The sequence below is a fragment of the Protopterus annectens genome, chromosome 2.part0 (genome assembly GCF_019279795.1).
Source record: "Protopterus annectens isolate FY-2018-M chromosome 2.part0, PAN1.0, whole genome shotgun sequence".
Lineage (NCBI taxonomy): Eukaryota > Metazoa > Chordata > Ceratodontiformes > Protopteridae > Protopterus > Protopterus annectens.
The window spans coordinates 723,968,785-723,992,623 of NC_056728.1; positions in this window are offsets into that span (position 1 = coordinate 723,968,785).

Below are 23,839 nucleotides of genomic sequence, written 5' to 3' on the forward strand. Positions count from 1 at the left end.
AGTACAGTATGGGTGTCCAAAGTCTGCAGTATAACAGTTAAACCTCACCACTAGAGGATGTGATCCCTGTCTCCTCACAATTTGTTACCAGAGTTTTGGGCTATCACATCCCATGCCCTGCCCATCATGATAGCACTGCTGTCACCTTTCACTGTGTCTCCTGCTAAACTTGGGATCCCCTTGTTGCCTGTTCTTCCTCAGCCTGTTTGCCCCACTACTTGTCCACTGCTCCAACAGGTATTTCTGATGGTATATTTCTCTGCTACTGAAGCTGTTTCTGCACTCTAAGAATAGCTGTCTGTAGGTCTCAGGTGAATACTGTAGTGACCTGCTAGATGCATCACAGCAGTGCAGGTATCCTTTAAGATGGCCAAAGATATGTTCCGTCACATTTCATGTCTATGTATGGTCAGTATTACTTGACATCTCTACCACGATCTGGGGGTTGCTGTTTGAGGTTAGTCATCTAAAGTTCTAGTGCATATCAGATATTCCATTCTATGTAACATGCTACCTGATGGTATGTAACAGTATATGCTGGACACAGTATGCCCTGCAAGAGCACTAACCATATAATTCTCAGCACATTGATTTTTGCCTCAAGATTTAGTCTTGCTCCTCGTAGATTTTCTGACTAACTTCACAAAGAAAGAAGTGTTTAAGAGTGTATGCATTATTGAATAACTGAGCTAAGGCTGCAGAAATACTCTTTACACTTGCTGTGCAAGGTCTATGATAATTAGACATTCTATGATGAAAATTAAGAAAGCACACCCATTCCTGACTATCTGCTATGATTTCAAAAGGCCAATGCTATGATTTTTAATACTTAGAGGTTAAGAGGTATACAAGTAGATGAGCCTGTGGGAAATCACCCCACATGAAAGGCTAGTATAGGCTGGATATACGCCAGCTATAAGAATCATGGGAACTGCTTCGGTGGTGTACAAAAATATTACAGATGCTACCCTGGATGTTGGAACCCACCTGGCACTTGTGGAAGTGGAAGAGCCCTTCCTGTTGATTTGTATGACACTGCGTGGACCAGGTGGGGCCTTGACAGAAATGTGCAGTCAATAGCTACTATGACCTCAAGAAAATGGGCAATGGTGTTAAACACCCACATAGTGGTGATTAGCTCCTCTACAGTCCTTAAGAACCATATATGCTCCTTCTCCACATGATGCCACATTATATCAAGGATCAGTATAGAATATGTGGGGCTAACACTTTCTAAACTTCCTAGTGTGAATCCTATAGATCACTGAAGGGTCCCTGTAGCTAAAATGGTTAAACGCACATATATTTTTGTGTCCACTTGGATAGGATGTCCATGCATTCTTCTTGATTCTGCATGTGAGCAACACAATTCAATAAACTGTCATACAGTTTCCTTATCCCTATGGCAGCAGTCCCTGATCTTCTGATAACACAGGCATACCTCTCAACTGTGGGTCTACTTTAGATACACAAAAACGCAATTTGTTGAATGCTCATATGAGCGAATAATCATGACATCGGAAATGGTATTTTGGGATTGCACTACAGTGCAGACTGGGATATTTGCCCTTTCCTCACTGTAGTGCAACCTCGGAGTAGGAATATATATTTAGCGGGGGTTGGGGGAAACAGTCTCCCACAATACAAATTTTGAAGTTATGATTATTCGCTCAAATGAGCATTCGACAGATTGCGTTTTCGTATATCTGACATAGACCCTCAACAGTCCCTGACTTTGCCTCATATTTTTATCATATCTCTTACAAACATTTTGATTCTTCTAGTAAATAATTGAGGATTAGAGTCAGACAATAATACCTGACAGAGTATAACTATTTAGTTTAGTGTAGTTTGTCTTTCTTTTATGGGATAGTCTGACTGGGTTTAGCATGAACAACTTTTCAGTGGAGGCCCTGACAGAAAAGCTCCATACATTGTACAGTCACTAAAACAATCATGAAAGTTTAAACAAAACTGAAGATAAACAATATAAGATTATGCATAAAAGAGATTAAGCAAAAAAGTCAGATATTATATACAATACAAGGATCCACATCTAACGTATGTATCACATACTTCTAAGAAAGGAGGTATTTATTCAGAGAAACAGTTTACGAGCAGCAGTGAGTTTACTTTACAGGGATAGATTAGTCTCAATATAGGCCCTTTTTTGTGGAAAAATACTTCTAACAGGAGAGAAAGAAATTACACTAGGAAAAGCATTAATAGTAAGAAAGATACAGTTGTGCGGATATAGGAGGAAATTATTGTAATGAGAAATCAGAAGTGAGAAAAAGAGTATAGTCAGGATTTCTTCTAGAGATAAGAGATGAAATATATTGGCATTACAGCAGTCATTCTGATGAGATTCAGGAGTAGATCCATTTTTCTCAGGTGACATCTTAATTGTTTTTAATGGAATTTCGGTGTGTATTTAATGGTAGTGGGATGGAATTTCACATTTTTTAAATTTAGTTTGAGACTAGGGAGTCCATTGCAGAATTGTAAGATTTTGTTATGGCAAGCATAGATTTGTCTTTTGATCTTAATTGATTTTTAGGGAATTGAGTTTTATGATGTTTTTTGTTCCTGGACAGTTGTCTGGCTTATGCAAGATTTTGTGTACAGGAACAAGTTGTGATAAGCATAGGTAGTGGGGTAGTTGTAGCCAATTAATTTCCCTGACTGCCAGACAGTGGTGTCACTGGTAGTTATAGTTCGTGGCAAATCTGACAGTTTTGTCATAACATTGCTTTAGCATCCTAATACTTCTTGTTGTTCAGAAAATGCATCAGTCGATACAAATTCCATTGGTCTTTTCACTGTCTTTTGTAAGTAAATTAGATTTGCCCCTGCCTTTTGGTCTTTGCCCTTCTATTATTTTTGGCTTTATCCAGATATTCTGATCCTGTGATCTGGTTTCCTACAACTAATTCCTTTTGAGGCCAATCACCCTATAAAAGCTCTACCCATTGGTATAATTCTACATGCAAAATTCATTGTCTGTTAATTTCTGTAGCTGTTTTGTTTGGGGATAGAGCATGTTGAACAGCTGTTTTGTCAACCAAATTATGTCAGCAAAACAGCTGCTGAATATACAGTCAAAGTAAATGATCCCGGGTATATATATATATATATATATATATATATATATATATATATATATATATATATATATATATATATATATAAACTGCTGCAAATGATCCCATAAGGGCATACAGTGTTTCAGATGCATGGGTTCTGAAGCTCAAACGATTCACTTATGCTGTGTTGGTGAGGTCACTAAAAAGTCTGAAACATGCATGTCCACATTTTTTTTGCCTGAATGTACCCATAAAGACTCAAAACGTAAAAAGTTGTGGGCATTCTGAGCTGACCCAACTTCAGGCAAATGACTACTCTCAAGCTCACAAGCCATTGCTGTGTCTGGCAGCCCTACCAACCTTCATGAGATAATGAGCAACACAGCCAAAATGGCTATGAACTACAGCAAGGGTTAGCGAAAGGCCATCTAAAATGAAACCACCGCTATTCCGTGTTTAAAGTGAATTAGCTGCTAGTATGCCTTGGATAAGATCAGTAGCACACCGAATTGTGCAGCAGAACCAGGTCAGACATAACAATACATTAGCTTAACTCTAAGAGGAAGCAGTGAGAATGAATGTCAGGAACTAAACTGTGCAATTGCTTTTTATGCTGTTACTGCATTGCTTATATGGCTTGCAGTATCTAAATAGTCTGAGAAGCTTTGAGGCAGGGGTGAATACTATTCAGAATTGGTGAGGGGATAAGCCAGTAGCACAAAAATGCCTCCTTAAAACATTCACCAACTGCTGCCAGGGCATCTGTTACCTACTCTAAAATGGGTTTGGCTTTCTGCACGGTAGTAATTATAAATCAAATAATCATCCAAAAAATAAAACATGAAAGGAAAAACACTAACCCTTGCCTAACAACTGAAACCAGGATTGTATTTGCCTCCTGTATTTCCTGTGTTTGTCACAGTTACTGGGCTCTTAAGGTGTGCTTTTGTGATTCACTCTAGAGCCTTTTCTTAATTTTTTCTTTTTTTTTTTAGCTAGGAAACTCCCAGCATGGTGATTTTTAGATCAAATAACACACAATGCTATTGTTTTTATTTAGTCATTTTTTACCAATTGAACATAAACGGAAAACACTGACTCTTGTGTGAGGAACTGAATGCAGGATATCCTGCATTCCATACACCTATCACTGCAACTGAATTAACAAGGAGTAACTGGACAGGACTGAGGCCAGGATCTCCTGCATTCGATGTGCAGCAACTGAACTAACAAAGGAGTCTTTTAACAGTCAGCTAACTGTGCTTCCCTTAACAGCCTTTATTTTCCCTGTCACCTAGGAAGTTCCCTGTGTGGTTCACGGGTAGTTATTAGGCATGTGGTCCGGCCTAATTCCCAAAGCACTCTCGGGTTAAGTGGCTTTCTCAGAGTCATACATAGTAGCTAAATTAGGGCCAAGGGATTCAAACCCTCCATTGTCTCAAAACAGTACGTTACTAAATTGTAGTAGTAATCCTTTCTGTTAAATGGCAGACTGACCGGTTGCTTTTAAAATAAACATTCACACATGCAACAACAATACAAAGCCCTTGCATGGCATTGTTTTTGAAACTAAAGCATGAAAGAAAAAAATACCCTTGTCTTCTGTAAGGGCTGCTGTTTTGCAATCTTAGTACTCTAAAAACACTGTACCTTATTTTGCAGTTGTATTGCTAGTTGCTAGTTTTCATTGCATTCAAAGATTTCCATGCTATTTATTGTTTTCCTACACTTGCTTAAAGTTGCATTTTTCCACTGTAAGGGCTGCTGTTATGCAATTGTAGTAATCTAAATACAAAGTATCTGATGTTTTCAGTGCTTTTATGCATCTAGATTTGTAGTTCCCTAACACTTGGGCTCCAAACCTGCCATTTTAAATTACGAAGGCCAAAGTCTCCATTCTTGTGGCAAGACAGAGCTGATTTGACCTATCTAACCTGGGAATTACTGGTGGAAAGTTTATTGTGTGCTTACCTGACTGGCCTGTGGACATAACTAATTCAAAACTTATTTTTTTTTTCTGCTTCTATACAAGTCCTGCACCACTCATGGAGTGGCTAGTTAGCTCGCTGAGCAGCATTGTTGCATTTAGTTAGTTCTAGATTACATTATTACACTGCTCAGAGCTACCATTGCTCAAAGAGAAAATGGTTTGTGTCTTGGGCAGCATCACCGGATAGGGATAGGTTAGCAGTAGATTACACTAAATAAGCATCCATCCCTTGTCCGGTTGCAAACATCCCCCATTCTTTTCCATTGTAAAGCAAATATTAAGGACCTGCAACCATGTATAGGCACTTTCCTGCTATCTCTGCATTTAGCTTGGTGGACATGGGCATCCTGAGGCAATGTAGCCATTGACGTATGTACTCTGACAACCACTTAATTGTGAAGGAGACAAATACAGTATGTGAGAGGTATAGTTACACAATCTCACCGAAGGCAAGACTTTCACATACAGGCATGAAAAATGCTAAACAGGTTGTCAGCAACATACATACAACAATCACCACACTTACAAAGGACCAGACACACAGACTCACATACGTGGAGGTGCTCACATGTAACTTACCCAAATATCAAAGGCCTCTCAGACGAAGCCCTCAGAAACTCTGCATGCAAAAAAACAAGACAACTCCCACCAAAACACATAAAACCACATCTCATTGTGTCTCAACTACCAAGCTTATAAGGTGTAACACTACACAACCCAATATTTTTGTCATAGGGGACTCTGTTGTGAGACACACTGATGTTCCTCTCACTAGGTTGGAGAAGGTTACATTTAGTTGCCAGTCAGGGAACAGGATTGGCCAGACTATGGAAGCACTCAAGTCACTAAACTCCAAGTATCAGTATGACTCAGTCATAGTTCACCTGGGCTTAAATGACCTAAAATGCACCTCCCTGGACTATACGAAGAGAGAGATGATTGAACTCTCAGAATATGTGTCACAACCAGGTATGAGCCTAGCACTGAGCAGCATTCTGTCTCTAAGGATGATGCCACAGTACCAACAGAAAATGATTGACTTTAATAATTGGCTTAGCTACTCGGGTCATTCCAAAGGGGACCAATACTTGACAGCCTGGGAGAACATGATTGACAGGCCACACTACTTTGTCAGGAATAGTCTTCACCTGTCATCACTAATTTTTCAGATATTGGTCAAATCATTATCCACCCCTATAGTGCCTTTTTTAGGTATTGCCAAACAGACAAAGCTTCCAACATAGCAAAATCTACACAGGAAAAGATAAAGGTATTTCTGCTCAATGCTAGGTGTCTCAACAAGAAACTATACTTCTGGGAAGCACTCCTCATCCAGGAAAATGCTGACATCTGTGCAGTTACGGAAACATGGTTCATAGGTTGGTACTAGGCTATCAGCCCTTGGGCCTATACAAGCCTAGCCATAACAATTCCCTAGCTATTTCTTGCCACACTATTTACTTCCCTGGACCCCTGTCTAGCAGGGTGACTGATGTGATCCTGGGAGTGAATTTCCTTTCTCCCATCCAATCATCAAGGTTCCTTTTGAAGCGGGCCAAAGTAGCACTCTGCTTGACATGTATGGGCAATCTATTCCAGAGTCTGGGGAGTCTCTGGGTCAGGTACCTATCACTCCAGCATGTTTTGTTTATTGTGATGACAAGGTTTAGATCCCTGGAGCATGTGGCTCTGAGGGATTGGGATTTCTTTAAGTGGAGCATGTCCAACAGCTCTGGGTTTGACATGGCCTTGTATGTTAAGCAAAGATCGCCTCTGAGTAGACGATATGCGACAAGAGTACAGCTGGAGTTTTTTAAGGTGGTCAGCATAGGGCATCTGCTTTAGGCCTGTGATTCTTTTAGTGAGGTATTTCTGTGGCCTTTCCAGTTATTGCAGATGTCTTGAGAGGTACATACCAAATGGGGCATTGTATTATATAATGGGTCTAATGAGGGATGAGTACAGTGGGACAATGGCCTCCTTTTTTCTGGATGAAAAGCTCTTAGTGATGAGGTGTGCCACATAGAAGGATTTCCTGACTGCTGTGGCGATGTGGTTATCGAAGGTGAGACCACTGTCCACCTGTGTCCTTAAGTCTCTTATCACACTTTCGGTGTTTATGTACTGCCACCTGTATGGAATTCATGGGTACATGTTTTTTTCCCAAAGGTGATAACTACACATTTCTTGGCAGTGAGCCTGAGCCCATGGCTCTGGCACCAAGCATCTGTTTCTGTAAGGCCCTTTTGTAGAGTATCCACATCATTTGGGATTCAATAATGGCTCCCAGTTTTCAGTCATCTGCGAACTTTGTTAGCCAGAGTCCCTTAGTGTTGGCCTGTACTTCAGAGAAGTAGATGCCAAACAAGAGCGGTGCCAGGACTGAACCCTGAGGTACTCCACTTGTCACTTGTCTGGAGCTGGATTTGGAGTTGGCTACCTTTACAGTGTGGGTTCTATCAGTAAGCCAGTTAGCAACCTATTGAGTGACGTAGGGATTAATGCCCAGCTTAGTAAGTTTATCTATGATTCCAGAGTGGGGGATGGTGTTAAAGGCCTTGGCAAGATCTAGATATGCTGTGTGAACCACCTTACCCTTGTCCATGGCTCTGGAGACTGATTTGAGCAAGTCAATCAGGTTCAGGAGACAAGATCGGCCCTTCACGAACCCAAACTGGGTGGGGTTCAGTGTTTGAAGGTTGCCAATGTCTTTGTTTATAAGTTCCATGATAATACGCTCCATGGCCTTGCAGATAAGGCTCATCAGACTGATGGGACGGTAGTTTCTGGGATCCAAGGTGGATCCCCCCTTGTGGAGTGGGATAACTGTAGCTCTGCTCCACTCAGAAGGCATGAAACCTGAGGTGAGGCTATGATTAAACATGACACTTAGGTGAGGTGCCAGTTCATATTGTAGTTCGTGTAGTACACAGCCCAGGATGTCATCTGGTCCCATGGATGCTGTATTCTTAGCTTTGGAGAGTGTGTTTTTTACCTGCGTGGCCATTATTACCAGAATTTGGCAATCTTCCGGTATTGAGATGGGCCATTTAGGGAGTGAGAGGGGGGTGATGTTGACACTGAATCGATCTGCCAGGATATTGGCAATATCCTTGGGATCAGTATATTTAATGCCATTCTCTTTTAGCTCAGAGCAGATCTGAGCATTGTCATTTAGATTCTTGACATAGTTATAGAATGCCTTGTGGTTGTCTTTGGACTCTTTGGCAATTTTATTTTCGTAACTAGCGTTGTCGCCTCACAATAAGACGCTGTCCGGTTCGATTCTCAGCTAGAGCGTCTTCTGCATGGAGACATGCGTGAATGGGAGCGTACCTTCATTGAAGGTTGTGTGTCAGGGCTGGTAAATCGGCACGTAAAATCAACTACCAATCATTAGCGGACCGGAGTTCCACTGTGGCGACCCCTAACCGGGAAAAACTGAAAGACACAACAACAGCAAACAACAACTAGCTTTGGAGGATTCAAAGTCATGGGAAGCACCCCAGCAGTGCAAGGCTATAATGCCTTCTACATGTTCCAATCACCCACCGCACATGAAAGGGCAAAAGGTGGAGGTGTATCTATCTACATAAAGGATAAGCATATGTCAAGACTGGTCAAACAATAAGACATGCTTGAGCTACTCCATGTCCAACTAACCACAGGAAAAAGTCCATTACCATATCCTTGTTAGTTACAGGTCTCCCACCATGAACCCCATACATCATTCCTGAATTTACTAGAATCACTTACCATTTACTCCAACACATACTTATGGGTGATTTCAAGTAGCCCTCCATTAAATGTGAAACATATATGACCAGTAACATGCAGGCTCAAAGGTTTCTAGACTTTGTCAATGCAAATGCCATTGAGCAGCTGCTCTGAACTCCCACTAGGGGTACAAATAGCCTAGACCTGGTACTCACAAATATGGGAGAGTGCAACCCCCCACCTACCCACCCACCCATCTAAGTGTGAGGTCTTCACTAATTAGAGCAGATCATAAAGCAGTGTCCCTTGAAGTAAATATAAAACTAAAACTCCCCCACCTAAACCCCAAACCTTAAGAACATTTCTGAGGCAAACTACCTTCTATTAAGTGAGGGCATAGCTAACTTCCAAGTTTCTCAAAACCCTAAAAACACAGAGGCCTATGTTCAGACATACACAAAAGCCCTCTATGAGTATAGAAAAAACTGCATAGAAATGGCAGTACCCAGACAGAAATAAACCTAGGACAAATCACAAAAACAAGCAAACCACAAAAAACAAGCCACCCTTGTGGACCCCTCATATAAATAGGTTGCACAAAAAAAGAAAGGAAAGAAAATCCTGTCTGAAGTCAGGGAGAATGTGCACAACATAGCAAAAACGCCCTCATTAGCCTAAACAAGAAAATTAGTAGTATTTTCAAAAGCAAATTATGAGGCAAAAATAGCCTCCTAAGCTAAAGATAACCATAAGGCATTTTTCAGTTATGTCCGCAGGCTTAAGAGCAATACCCAACAATGTGCAGAATTAGCTGTATCATCTATACTCAGCCAGAAGATATAGCAATGCTACTGGCTGATAAATTCAGCTCATATTTTACCTCCTCATCAGCTCCGGTTACACCCAAAGAAATACCATCCACCATTCTTTTATTAGTTATCACTAAATAACAGGTCACCACTGCACTCTCCAAAGCTAAAAACATGGCTTCAGTGGGTCCAGACAATATCCCAGGATGCCTCTTATATAGCTTGAAACAGGACATATCAGGCCCACTAAGATCTCTTTTTATCCACCAATTCCAGTCTAGCTTTGTCCCTCTGAAGTGGAGGACAGTAACAGTCATCCCTCTGCATAAAGGAGGATCATCAACAGACCTTGGAAAATCCAGGTCCATAAGTTTGACTAGTCTTATATGTAAGGCCATGAAAAGAATAATCGTGGACCTGATTAGTAAAAACAGAAAACCTCCAAACACTGAACCCAACTCAATTCGCTATGTCAAGCACAGGTCATTTTATTTACCTATTATTTATTTTATTTTATTTTACATTTGTTTACCGGAAGGTCCATCTGGGCCAAGGACCTGTTTTCAGTGGAGGCCTGGGAAGAAAAGCTCCTAAAAGAAATTTACAAATAACCGTATATGACCGGAACATAACCATATTTAAAACAGTAACATTCAAAGTAACTACATTGTTTTAACATAGGTAGAGAAAAAGTTACACCATATAGGTTTCTAGCCTATATAATACAGTTTTTAGTCCATGGAGCAGAAGTAACTTATCTAATACAGGCAGTGATTTCACATAGGGAGTAAACATAGTCCTTGTACAGTATTACCAAATGTAAGGAGTAAAAGAACAGTGATTAGACTCAACAGTGGTAAAGAGCAAGATATGTAAGAAAGTGAGAAGGGGAGGCAGGACTTTTGGTGTCAATTCATGCTAATAATTAGAGGGAGGGACACAGAGCTTGAACTGAGATCAAATAAGATAGTATCACCTGGTAGAGCTATATGGGAGAGATAGTATATTCAGCCTGGGTTTGTGCAGGAGCACATCCAGTTGATGATGAGGTGTTCCTTAAGTAGATGTTTAAATTAAGTTGTACGGATGCAATTAATTATCATTTGAGGTAGTATATTCCAAAGTTTAGATACATGGCTAGAGAAGAGGGAATCCCCAAAGCTGTTGTTACATTTGGTAACTGTTAGCAGGCATTTGTTGGTGGATCTTAGTGTTCTAGAGCTAGAGTAGGGTTAAACAAGGTATTTGAGAGAGGGACAACTGTTTGGGTGGTTGATTATGCAGTGTATGAAGGTTAGTTGGCTATAGGTCAGAAGATTAGGAAGTTTTAGCCATTTTAATTAAATTAAGCTGAAAGGGGGATGGCTGCACTTGGGGGCTGCACACTATATAGATTACAAGTGTAAAAAAATATATAATGTTAAAACAACTATTCAAGCAAAAATATTGCATTTTGACTAGCCGATTAATAGGAAAAGAAAGTTTATACACACTTCCTTATTTATAAAGTGTTTTAGGGGGGGTTTGCAGTGAGCTTTCAGGTGATTTTCTTTTTCTTTATTCCCAGAGTGTTTAAAATCATCCAGGGGCACCTTGCAGTTTACAGCTGGGGGGGGGGGGGAAGCAGAACTAAGGGGAAAAATAGGAAGGAATAGGTTAGAAGGAGATAGTTCTGAAGTAGTCTCTCCTTTGATAATCACAGTGCTACATTGGTCAGGAAATCCTTCTACAATGCTCATCTCATCACAAAAGGATTCTCATCCAGAAAAAAAGAGGTCATTGCTCCCCTCTGCCCATCACTCATTAGACCCATTATAGAGTACAATGCCCCTTTTGGTATGTACCTCACAAGACATCTACAACAACTGGAAAGACCACAGAAATACCTCACAAAGAGGATTACTGGCCTCAAACACATGCCCTATGCAGATCGTCTCAAAAAACTACAGCTTTACTCCATCGTATATCGCCTACTCAGGGGCGATCTCTGCCTAACATACAAAGCTATGTCAAACCCAGAGCTGTTGGACATGCTCCACTTAAAGAAATCCCAGTCCCTCCGAGCTACACACTCTAGGGACCTAAACCTTGTCACCACAATAAACAGAACATGCTGGAGGGATAGATTCCTGTCCCAGAGACTTCCCATACTCTGGAACAGACTACCTATCTATGTCAAACAGAGCTCCTCATTAGCACTCTTCAAGAAAAATCTTGATGATTGGATGGGAAATGGGAAATTCACCCCGTGGATCACTTCTGTGGCTCTGCTCGACAGGGGCACAGGAAAATAATTTTCTTGGGTAGCGAAAGCCAGGGTACATTTTTTGGCTAGACTTGTATGGGCCCTAGGGCCGATAGCCTAGTACCTACCTATGAACCTATTACAATACTGAGCTCAAGACATGTAATGTGAGATAGATATTCTCTTGAAGTAGCTGCAGAGCCAACACAAAAAAGAAAGTACAATACATATAAAGCTAAGATTAATAACAGACAGTTTTTTAATTTTGACTAATATAGCAGCTATAAAATCCTATCAACTACAGGATGTAGGTTACATAATCCCTACCACAGCAGCTATAATCTGGTCACTATTTAAACTATGCACAGGGAATACCAATAAACAATGCTTAGTCCATCTACTTCAGCAGTTACATTAACATAAACAGTTTTAGCATACCCAAAGCAGAATTAGAAAGACTTAAAGTCGATACAGGAAAAAGGAGTAGCAGTCTACAAATTATGAGTTACAGCCGCAGCATTATGCACAGTAAAGTATTCCTGCAGTACAAACCTTGTATTAACATCTTGTAAAATAAAATGCACTCAAAGAGTTATCACATAGCTCATTCAGAACTTAAAATAGATTACAGTGAGGGCACATTGAATTAACATACTGTGAAATAAAATGCCCTCACAAAGCTATCACATAGTTCAGTTAGAAACTTAATAAATTACAAAGTACAGCAGTATACTGAGTCCAAGCTACTGCTACAGCACTATGTACATTAAACTATGCCTGCAGTTAACAACAATGGATTATCTCTATGTTATATGAAACGCTTACACAGGACCATCACCAAGTACATTTATAAAAATTTTACACATTAATAAAAAAGAAAAAATACTTGATTATTTAGTGTGCACATTCCTAGGAGAGGACAACAGGGCCAGGACAATTGAGCCTGGTGGACTTTTTTGAGAAAGTTACTAGGGCCATGAATGAGGGTAAAACAGTGCATACTGCCTACCTTGACCTGGCTAAGGCATTTGGCACAATTCCCAAGTTGGGTATTATAGATAAACTCACAAAACTGGGCATAAAACCCTACATCACCAAATGGGTAGCCAAATGGCTCATGAACAGGACACATGTTGACAGAATAGGTGAATCTAGATCCAGCAAGAGGCCAGGTATTAGTGGTATGCCACAGGGCCCAATGCTAGGACCACTCCTGTTTAGAATATACATTTCTAATGTAGAAGGCCTTTGGCTGGCTAAGTCTGCTGACAACTGCAAGTTGGAAGCAACCACTGAATCCCTCCAGTGATACAGATATACTTCAAGAGGGTCTGAATCAGACAAAAGGTTAGTGCCATAGCCATAGCCTATCACTAAATGAAAAAATGCATAATCATACCCTTTGGGAAGTCAAATACCCCTGCAAATTACAAGATTAATAGCACACCCATAAGAGTGTAGTCAGAGGTAAAATATCTAGGTACAAAGATAGACAGTAGCCTGAAATTTGACTGCCATATGTCCACAGTGGTAAGGAGGTCCTTCTATGTGGTGGAGCTTTTAAGTAAAGGCATGGCATCCAGATCCAAGAAAGTTATAGTATCACTGTACTCAGTTCACATTAGACCAACAATCTAGTACAATGCATCTTTTGGTATCGACTTGACCAGGCACTTGCAACAGCTGGAGCAGCCTCAGAGTTTCCTTACAAAAAAAAATACAGGGTGTAAACAATATTTCCTATACAGATAGACTAAAAGTCCTATCCCTTTACTCTATTTCCTACCAATTATTAAGCGGTGATACATACCTCTCAACTGTACAGATTTTTGCAGAATGTCCAGATTTTTGTCTCATATTTTCCATCTATTCCTCATAAAATCTGTGTTTTTTTTTGACAAATCACTGGGATGATCTAAGGATTAAAGTAACTAAATAATGGCATGCATTTCAGTTTCAAACTTCATATCCTTCAGAAAATGTATGCTAATGCAAATCCTGGTATTCTACCAACTTTCTAAGGTTATAATAGCAGTATATTTAAAATGTGTCCCTATTTTCTGTCCTTTATCACCCCTTCATGAAGAGGTTGAGAAGTATGGTGTTCAATGCCTAACCTACAATGCATTGTCAAAGCCAGCCCTAATAGAACTGTTACACATTTGCAAGACAAACTGCATAAGGGTCACCCAGTCTAGGGATATAAACCTAGTCTGTGACACGAACAAAACATGCAGAAGAGACAGCAATCTCAAAGATTACTGGAGTCCTTCTCTTCAACTAGTTTCCTATTCACATAAAACAAAGCCCTTCCCTGACTTTCTTCAAACACAGTTTGGATCAATGGATGTGGAATTGTAAATTTACTCCTGGGGTGGCACCCATAGGAACAATCCAAAGCCATCCTCTAGCCTTTAGGAATCGAAAATCAGGTAGAATTCAGGTAATAATGGTTAGGCTTGTAAGGGCTCTTAAGACATTAGCCTAGTCTCCTATGATCTTACAGAAAGTGAACACAGGACCTTTTGCAGTCAATACAGTTGTCACTACCAGTTCACAAGCAACGAGTCTTTGGACTCTTGGGTACTGTGTTTCCCTTAAGAACCTTTATTTTTTTCCTCCAGCTAAGAAATTACCAACATGGTGATTTTAGATCAAATTACAAACATTTTTAACAACCCAGGTAAGAAAGAAAAAAATCTGATCTTTACCTGTGAGCTGAACACAGGGCTTTCTGCATTCTTTGCAGATCTCACTGTCACTGGCATGAAAGAGAGCCTTAGGATATTGAGGTACTGTGCTTCACTTAAATGCCTTTATTTTCCTTTCAGAAAACTGCACAGAATGGGAAAGATCCTTTATTCATTTCCCAAAGGTCAATATTTTCCTTTCATTATTCATGTGTACAAAATAATGCAATGCAGTGGATCTGAATTGCATTGGATGGCTGCAATTTGATCTGAAATTAACTATTCTAGGAATTTCCTAGCTAAAAGGAAAATTGCAGACTATCAAAAGAAGCACATTACCTACCTGTGGATAGATTCCTTGTTAAGCGAGTAGCATCGACAGATTCACAAAATGGAGGAGATCCTAAGTTCAGTTCTTTCACAAGGGCCACAAACTTTCTTTGATGTTTCAGTTGTCAAAACTACTACCACCATGAAAAGCATACCTCTCTCAACCTCTTACAGCAAGAAATCTGGACAAAGCCATAAATAATGGGGGAGGGGCAAAGGCCCAAAAGCAGGGACAATTTTTAAATACTGCTCTTACAAACTAAGAAAGTTGATAGAATAACAGGTTTTGCATTAGAATGAATTTCCTGAATGGTATGAAGTCTGAAACTTAAAAGTCTGTCATTATTTTCTGACTTCAACCCTCAATGATTTGTTAATGATTTACTAGACTGAAGCAAAACTCTGGACATTATACAAAAGCCTGAACAGTTGAGAGGTATGATGCAAAGGCTTTATACTTCAACTGGATATGTGTGCAGTTTAAACAAAAGATGACCATGCTGAGAGTTGCAAAATCAAAAAAGGATATATTAAGGGAAGTACAGTATCTAATTGTCCAGTGTCTCCCCTTATATGTACAGTTGCAGTGCCAACTACATGGAATGCAGTAGGTCCTGAGTTCAATTCTCAGAAAAGTTCACTGCTTTTCTTTAATGTTTCATTTCTTAACAAAAGAAATGTCCTGCTTTGTACTCTCTTTGGATAGGAGTGCGATTTGATCTCATCATCAATCCCCTTTTTCCTCATTTTTATTGGGGTTTGGGTGCCATGTCAACTGTCATCACTTTTTTCAGTTCAGATCTACTCTCTATCCTTCTTTTACAGTCATGCCCACCTATCTCAGGTCTCTCCGTCAATCCATACATAGTTTGGCTGATTGTTCTTGTCTCCTCTTGCCTTCTTCCTGTGTCTCCCAAATCTGCTTTACCAAATCGACTTCTGCTTTTCTGCACATTTGACTGAGCCACCATAATATACCCTCCTTCCTTGATGTTCTCTATACTTAGGGCTACTTTGGCTTCTGCCCTAGTGTGCATTCTGCCATACATCTCAGCACTTCATCTCCATCACCTCAAGCATTTTCAGCTGCTCTGCGTTCACTACCTAGGTTTATGTGTCATACAGAAGTACTGGTAGTACAACTGTTTTGTACGCGTTACTTTTCAACTTCTTTGGCATTTTCATGTCACACACTACTGCTGACACTGTACCATTTGGCTGCAGCCCCTCAAATTCTAGCTTTCACTTCCTTATTCTGACAACCCTCTCCTTCCCAATACTTGAAGTCGTTAACCTGTTCCACTGTTTCCCTTCTATCTCAATCTTAAACTTCTTACTCTGTAGTTAGGCATACATACTCCACACTCACCAGACTGGGCAAGAATAGGGTAATTATAAGTTGCTTGCCCAATACCAGGATCCATGATGTTGCAAGGGCCCTAAGGTCCCTTAAACTAGACAAGTATGACTATGACCTAGCAGTGGCCCACGTATGAGCTAATGACCTGAGGACCTCCATGAAAAAGAATGTTCAGAGTTTCATGATGGAACTTACTATGCATGCAGTAGAGGTAGAAAAGACAATGGTCTTGAACTGTATCTTGCCTTCAACAAGAATGATGCCTAGATACCAATACAAGATAATTGGCTTTAACAACCGGCTAAGTAATTGGTGTCTTTCTAAGAGGATCCAGTATGTGTCAGCCTAAGATGAGATGGTAAATAAGACTTCCTGTTTCTCCAGATATGGCTTTCACCTCTCATACCAAGGCATCTACATACTAGCTAAAGCCTTTGCTGCCCAGGCATTGCTTCCCTACTGGACATTCCTACATAGCAAACTTAAGCCCATATGTGAACAACATTATGGTGGCACTACACGATGACAGGAATCTAAACAGTAAGATTTCAGAACTTGAGGCCTTTCTACACCTCAGACACATCTATATCCATGTAGTTACTGAGACAAGTCCTCAATGTAATGACAGCAGCCTCCCTCTGAACCAGAATTTAGTGCTTAACATGCCTTCAGATCCTTGGGTAACTATGGGGAGTATGTGCATTTGTCAGAAACACCATCACCTCACATCAAATTATCCACTACCCTAACTTGGAGCTCCTTAACAAATCCAACTATTTAATTGCTAGCTACAGTTCCACATTAAAGTCCTCCTCAAAATTATAGAAATGACCTTAATATCATTGAGGGATTAAATATCAAACCAGATACCTTCTTGCAAGGAGATTTCAATTACTCAAGCATCGACTGGCACACTTACACCTGTAAAAATGGATATGTTCAACATTTCCTAGATTTTATTAACATAAATTCATTGGAACAAATTGTAGAACTATCCACTACAGGCTATAATAACCTTGACCTGGTCTGTAACAACCTAGCCCTTGCCTGTACACCCTACCATGCATCTCTTCCTAGTTAAATCTGACCACTGATCAGTTATTTATTATTTATTTTATTTATTTATTTATTTATTTACCTTCTTTGTTAGTCTTAATGGTACTACCCCACCACCAGGAGAAACAATCTTTGTGGACTTTGCCAGGATGAACCTGCTTCAACTTGTAGAAAACCTATACAGAATTCCCAACAAAACGGACCTAATTGAGAAGGCTGCAACATTCACCTTCAACTTTTAAAAGCATTTAAAATTGCTACTTAGAAAAGGCTGTTCCCACCCACCCTAAATATAAAGGTAAATTCAGGAATAAACATTTATAGCTGAACTTCCATATTAATAAACTAACAAAAGAAGGAGAGTAATGAAAAGTTGTAAGAATTCCCCATCCCCCTGCCTCAAGGCCACACAGAAACACGCCAGCAATGAACATGAGAGTACTATTAGAAAATGTAAAGCAGACTACAAACTTAAGGTTGCTACAAATACCAAAGGAAACTGCAAATGCTTCTTCAGTTATTGAGGACTAATGTTCAACAATGCACTGAGATCACCCATAATAATATCACGTGCTCATCTGTAATAATATTACATGCTCATCCGTAATAATATCACATGCTCATCAATAATAATATTACATGCTCATCCGTAATAATATTACATGTTCCATTCCCAAGAATATATCAGTATATTAGAGTCCAATTTATTGTAAATCTGGCCTCCCTATTCACATTATTGCACCCACTATCCTTGAAGATGTAGTTTCCCCTGTAATCACCCTGAAACAAGTCTTAGAATCCTTGTCAAAGGCTAATAATGCATGTATCAGACCAAATAACATACCAGGCTACATTCTCATTAGTGCAAGTGTATATTATCCAAACTACTACTTAAACTGTCCATCCTCAGCCTATCCACAGGTTTTCCCTGATGCCTGGAGTACAGCCACTGTGACTCCACTACACAAGGGTGGCCCCACTAGAGACCCAGGTAATTATAGGCCAATCAGCCTCACCAACCTTAAATGCAAAGCCACTGAATATATCATAGCAGAACTCATTTATGCAGACATAAGCAGCTTAATTGATCTAAACCCCACTCGGTTTGGTTTTGTGAAGGACAAGTCCTGTCTCCTATACCTAGTAAAGTTCATTGAAAAGTTTACAGATGCTATGGACAATGGCCAGTCTGTGCACACTGGTTATTTTGATTTGGTCAAGGCTTTTGACATTATCCATCATGGTATTATTGAAAAGTTAGACAAACTTAATGTAATCCCATACTTTGTTCATTGGATTACCAATTAGCTATCTAATAGATTCCAGGTAGTGAAAGTTACTGGTTCCCTTTCTGAACATAAAATTGTAAACTGTGTAATCCACAGGAATCAGTGCTAGCCCTCTCTAATTTGTCATTTGTTTGCAAAACCTCAGCTTTGGCCGGCTAAGGTCTAGCTGTATTCAACTCGACGTATAACAGAATTTAAGTACCTTTTATCTGCACGTTTTTTAAATAATACAGCATTTAAATTGATTTATTTGTGTTGCATTGAATATTAACTGAACTGGAAGTTTTTACTCTGTTTTGTCAGTTAGTTCCCCATCCACCCTCCCTGTTTTTGTTTTGGTGTTAATCTTGGTGGCTTTGAAACTGCCCACCCCTCTTGTAAATTTGTGTTTGGATACTCCTTCTGGGCCCATCTCATTTGCTCACTCAACTGAGTGCAATGAGATCATATTCTGATTTCAGGCACTCCTACTGTGTACAAAGAGAGCATCTGGGAAAGGAAAAAAAAATGTAAGCTTGTTTTCTGCCTTTCCTGTAAGTGACCTAGACTGTTTGTAGGCTTCTGAGCCCCCAAGCCTTTCTGTTTTGGAGGGAAGCCTTCTAGCTTAATTCTGTTCCTTAGAACTAGCCAGTTTTCTAGTTTCATCACTCAAATCTGTTTCTTTGAACTCAGCACTTGCTCAGAACTCGTTGTAAGCACTAAATAAGCTGCAAATTACTACGGCACTCAACTTTCCTCACTTGTCTAGAGGAAAGCAGTTTTTAGTACTTAATAAATAAGCACCTGTCCAGGCATGTCTAAGGGTCAGCTCCCGGTGATTTCTCCTGTCTACCTGATGAATCTGGGCATCTTGGGGCAATGCAGCAATTGCCTCATGTACACAGACAACCCTCTCCTCCTACCACCCAACACTACAACCTGTGAGAGATGCACTTATATAGCCAAACTGGAAGCAAAGCTCTCTTCACCCAAGACTGGACTGGACAGTCAAGAAGAGAAGGTAAACACTTGCACCACACCACACCCATCAAATAGTCCCTCAAAACCTACACCACCAAAACACACACAGAAACACAAAACACACACCTACATTCACAGAGGCTCTCAATAAAAACCTGCCCAAGCATCAGGGACCTCCAAAGCAGAAACACAAGCAAACTCCACCCCCTAACACAACCCAAATGACACAAAGCCCACAAACTCAGTGTGCCACTCAACCACAGTCCATAAGGCATAACAACGTACCCAACACTCTAGTCATAGGTAACTCTATAGTCAGGCACACTGATGTTCCACTCACCAGGTTAAACAAGGAGAAAGTTACTGTCAGCTGTCTGTCAGGTGCCAGGATCCACCACATAATGCACACACTCAGGTCACTCCACAACAAGTACAAATATGACATTGTCATTGTCCATGTTGGTGTGAATGACCTGAGACGTACCTCCCTGGACTACATAAAAAGAGACATGGAGGAGCTCTCTGATCTTGTAGCCCAGGCAGGTATGACCCTGGCCCTGAGTAGCATCCTGCCATCACCCAGAATTATACCACAGCACAAGGATGAAATGATTGACTTTAACAATTGGCTAAGCTTCTGGTGTCATTCTAAGGGGATCCAGTATTTGTCTGCCTGGGACGACATGATCGACAGACCATGATGCTTTGCCAGAGATGGCCTGCATCTGTCGCCCTTGGGATTCCTGATACTGGCTAAGGTTCTTGCCACCCCTATAGTGCCTTTTTTAGGCAAGGTTCAAATGACAAATTCACCACCGTAACAGGTACAAGCAAGCAAAATCTGAGGGTAATGCTACTCAGTGCTAGAAGTCTAAATCTCAAAATGCACTCACTCAAGGTACTCCTTAAAATGGAGAACATTGATATCTGTGCAGTGACAGAGACCTGGTTCAAAGCTCCAGAGCACACCCCTGCATTACCAGGCTATAATTCGAACCACACCTTTCGGCCATCTAACCCGGAACAAAGCACTAAAGGTGGAGGCGTGTCAATATTCATTAAGGATATCCACACCTCCAGGCTAGTTGCACAGCATAATGCAGCCGAGATTATCCAAGTGCAACTAACTCTGGGCAACACCGCAATCCAAATTGTAGCTTGCTACAGACCCCCACCATGCCCCGGGATTCCCACTCCTCATTTCTTGATACACTGGAAAGTATTAGGGTGCAACCTAACACCCAAATAATGGGTGATTTCAACTACCCCACCATTAACTGGGAAAACTACTCATGTACCAACTCTTTTGCTCAATGTTTTCTGGAATTCATAAATTCCAACGCCTTGGATCAACTTATTCACACCCCCACCAGGGGCAGCAATATCCTAGACCTGGTCATTACCAACATGGGCAACCGGTGTTCCACACCAGAGGTCAATTCCTCGGTCAGATCCGACCACAAGCTAATCACCCTAGACATCCACATCCCGCCCCCGCTCCCACCCCCAATTAGGGAAACCACCATAAAAAACTTCGACAAAGCCAACTTCACACTTCTTAAGACAAAAGTGGCAAACTTCATGACACCCATGCAGACGGACAATAGAGGTACGACTGCTGAATCCAACACAAATGCACTTTATAAGCACTTACACGAGTGTATGGATCATGCTATCCCTAATAGAACCAAGATGCTATCCTCCAAAAAAAGGAAGCCAATCTGGTGGTCCTTTGCCATAAACAAACTCTACAACAGAAGAAAGAAACTGTTGCAAAAAAGAGTAAAATCCCATGACTGGAGGAACTCCCTGGTCAACCTCAGTAAGAAGCTGAGATCCCTCATAAAATCCCCCAAAGCTAGTTACAAAAACAAAATTGCCACTGACTCTAAAGACAACCACAAAACATTCTATAGCTATGTCAAGAATCTCAATGGCAACACTCAGATCTGCTCTGAGTTACAGCACAATGGCACTAAATATACAGAACCAACTGATATTGCCAACATCCTGGCAGATAGGTTCAGTGCTAACTTTACCCCCCTCTCACCCTCTAGAGGGCCCATCTCTATACCAGAAGAATGAAAAGTTCCTGTAATCACGGATGCACAGGTAAAAAACACACTCTCCAAAGCCAAGAACACAGCATCCATGGGACCTGACAATATCCCAGGCTGTGTTCTACATGAACTACAGAATGAACTGGCACCCTATCTAAGTACCATGTTCAATCATAGCCTCACCTCAGGCTTTGTGCCCACTGAATGGCGCACAGCGACGGTTATCCCACTCCACAAAGAGGGAGTCACGATGGACCCTGGGAACTACTGCCCCATTAGCCTGATGAGCCAGGTCTGCCAGGCCATGGAATGTATCATCATGGAACTCATAAACAAAGACATTGGTAATCTCCAAACTCTGGACCCTACCCAGTTCAGACTTGTAAAAGACAGATCATGTCTCCTAAACCTGATTGACTTCTTTGAAGCAGTCACCAAAGCCATAGATAAGGGTAAGGTGGTTCACACAGCTTATCTAGATCTCGCCAAGGCTTTCAACACCATCCCCCACTCTGGAATTATAGATAAGCTCACTAAACTAAGTATAAATCCCTATGTCACAAGATGGGTTGCCAACTGGCTCAAGGAGAGAACCCACACTGTGAAAGTAGTAGACTTCGAATCCGACTTCAGACCAGTGACAGGTGGAGTACCACAGGGTTCAGTCCTGGGTCCTCTCCTATTTGGTATCTCCTTTTCTGAAGTACAGGCTAACACAGATGGTCTTTGGCTAACAAAGTTTGCAGATGACTGCAAACTAGGAGCCATAATTGAAATTCCTAACGATGGGGACATATTACAAAAGGGCCTCACTGAGACAGATGCCTGGTGTCAAAGCCATGGCCTGAAGCTCAATGCCAAAAAAGTGTATTGCCATCCCCTTTGGTAAAAACTCTGTACCCATGAACTACCACATAGCTGGTAGTCTACTTAACGTCGAAAATGTGATAAGAGACCTTGGGACACAGGTGGACAGTAGTCTCTCCTTTGATAATCACATTGCCACAGTGGTCAGGAAATCCTTCTACGTGGCTCACCTCATCACAAAAGGTTTCTCATCCAGAAAAAAAGAAGTCATTGTTCCCTCGACTCATCACTCATTAGACCCATTATAGAGTACAACGCTCCTTTTGGTATGTACCTCACAAGACATCCACAACAACTGGAAAGGCCACAGAAATACCTCACAAAGAGGATTACTGGCCTCAAACAGATGCCCTAAGCAGACCGTCTCAAAAAACTCCAGCTTTACTCCTTCGTATATTGCCTACTCAGAGGCGATCTCTGCCTAATATACAAAGCTATGTCAAACCTAGAGCTGTTGGTCATGCTCCACTTAAAGAAATCCCAATCTCTCCGAGCTACATGCTCTAGGGACCTAAACCTTGTCACCACAATAAACAGAACATGCTGGAGGGATAGATTCCTGTCCCAGAGACTTTCCATACTCTGGAACAAACTATCTATCTATGTCAAACAGAGCTCCTCATTAGCACTCTTTAAGAAAAATCTTGATGATTGGATGGGAAATGGGAAATTCACCCCAGGGATCACTTCTGTGGCTCTACTCGACAGGGGCACAGGAAAATAATTTTCTTGGGTAGCAAAAGCCAGGGTACATTTTTGGCTAGGCTTATATAGGCCCTAGTGCCAATAGCCTAGGACCTACCTATGAACCTATAAGATATCCAGGCTAATATCATGAAGTCTGGCTGAGCAGGTTTGCTGCTGACTACAAGCCAGGCAATGTTATCTTCTCATCCACTGATACTAAACTGCTCCAAAAAAGAGCTGAAATATGAATACACCTGGTGTACTGAAAATGGCCGAGCTAAATCCAAAAAGAAATGCAATATAATAGCATTCAGCAAAAAAACTCTTTCCACCGGTGATGCCCCTGCACTGGCCCAGACCCCGGCCTAAGTGTAGTCCCTGTGTGCTCTTAAGGGAAATTGTACTTGAAGCATCTGGAAATACTGAGTGCTTCCATTTGTATTCCAAGTGCACGTCACTCTCCATTGTCAGTGGTGAAGATTCAGGCTCCTTGATTACAGGCTCAGAGTGGGGACGACACATATTGGTGCCCATCACATACTGGTAGCAGTGGTGGGCATCACACTCTTCATCTACATTTATATCTCATATCAAACATCAACCTGTTTACTCAGCACACCACAAAAGTACAACTTCCTTCTACACAACTTACTGCATCACTTCTCTCTATAAAATAATCTTAACATCACTTTT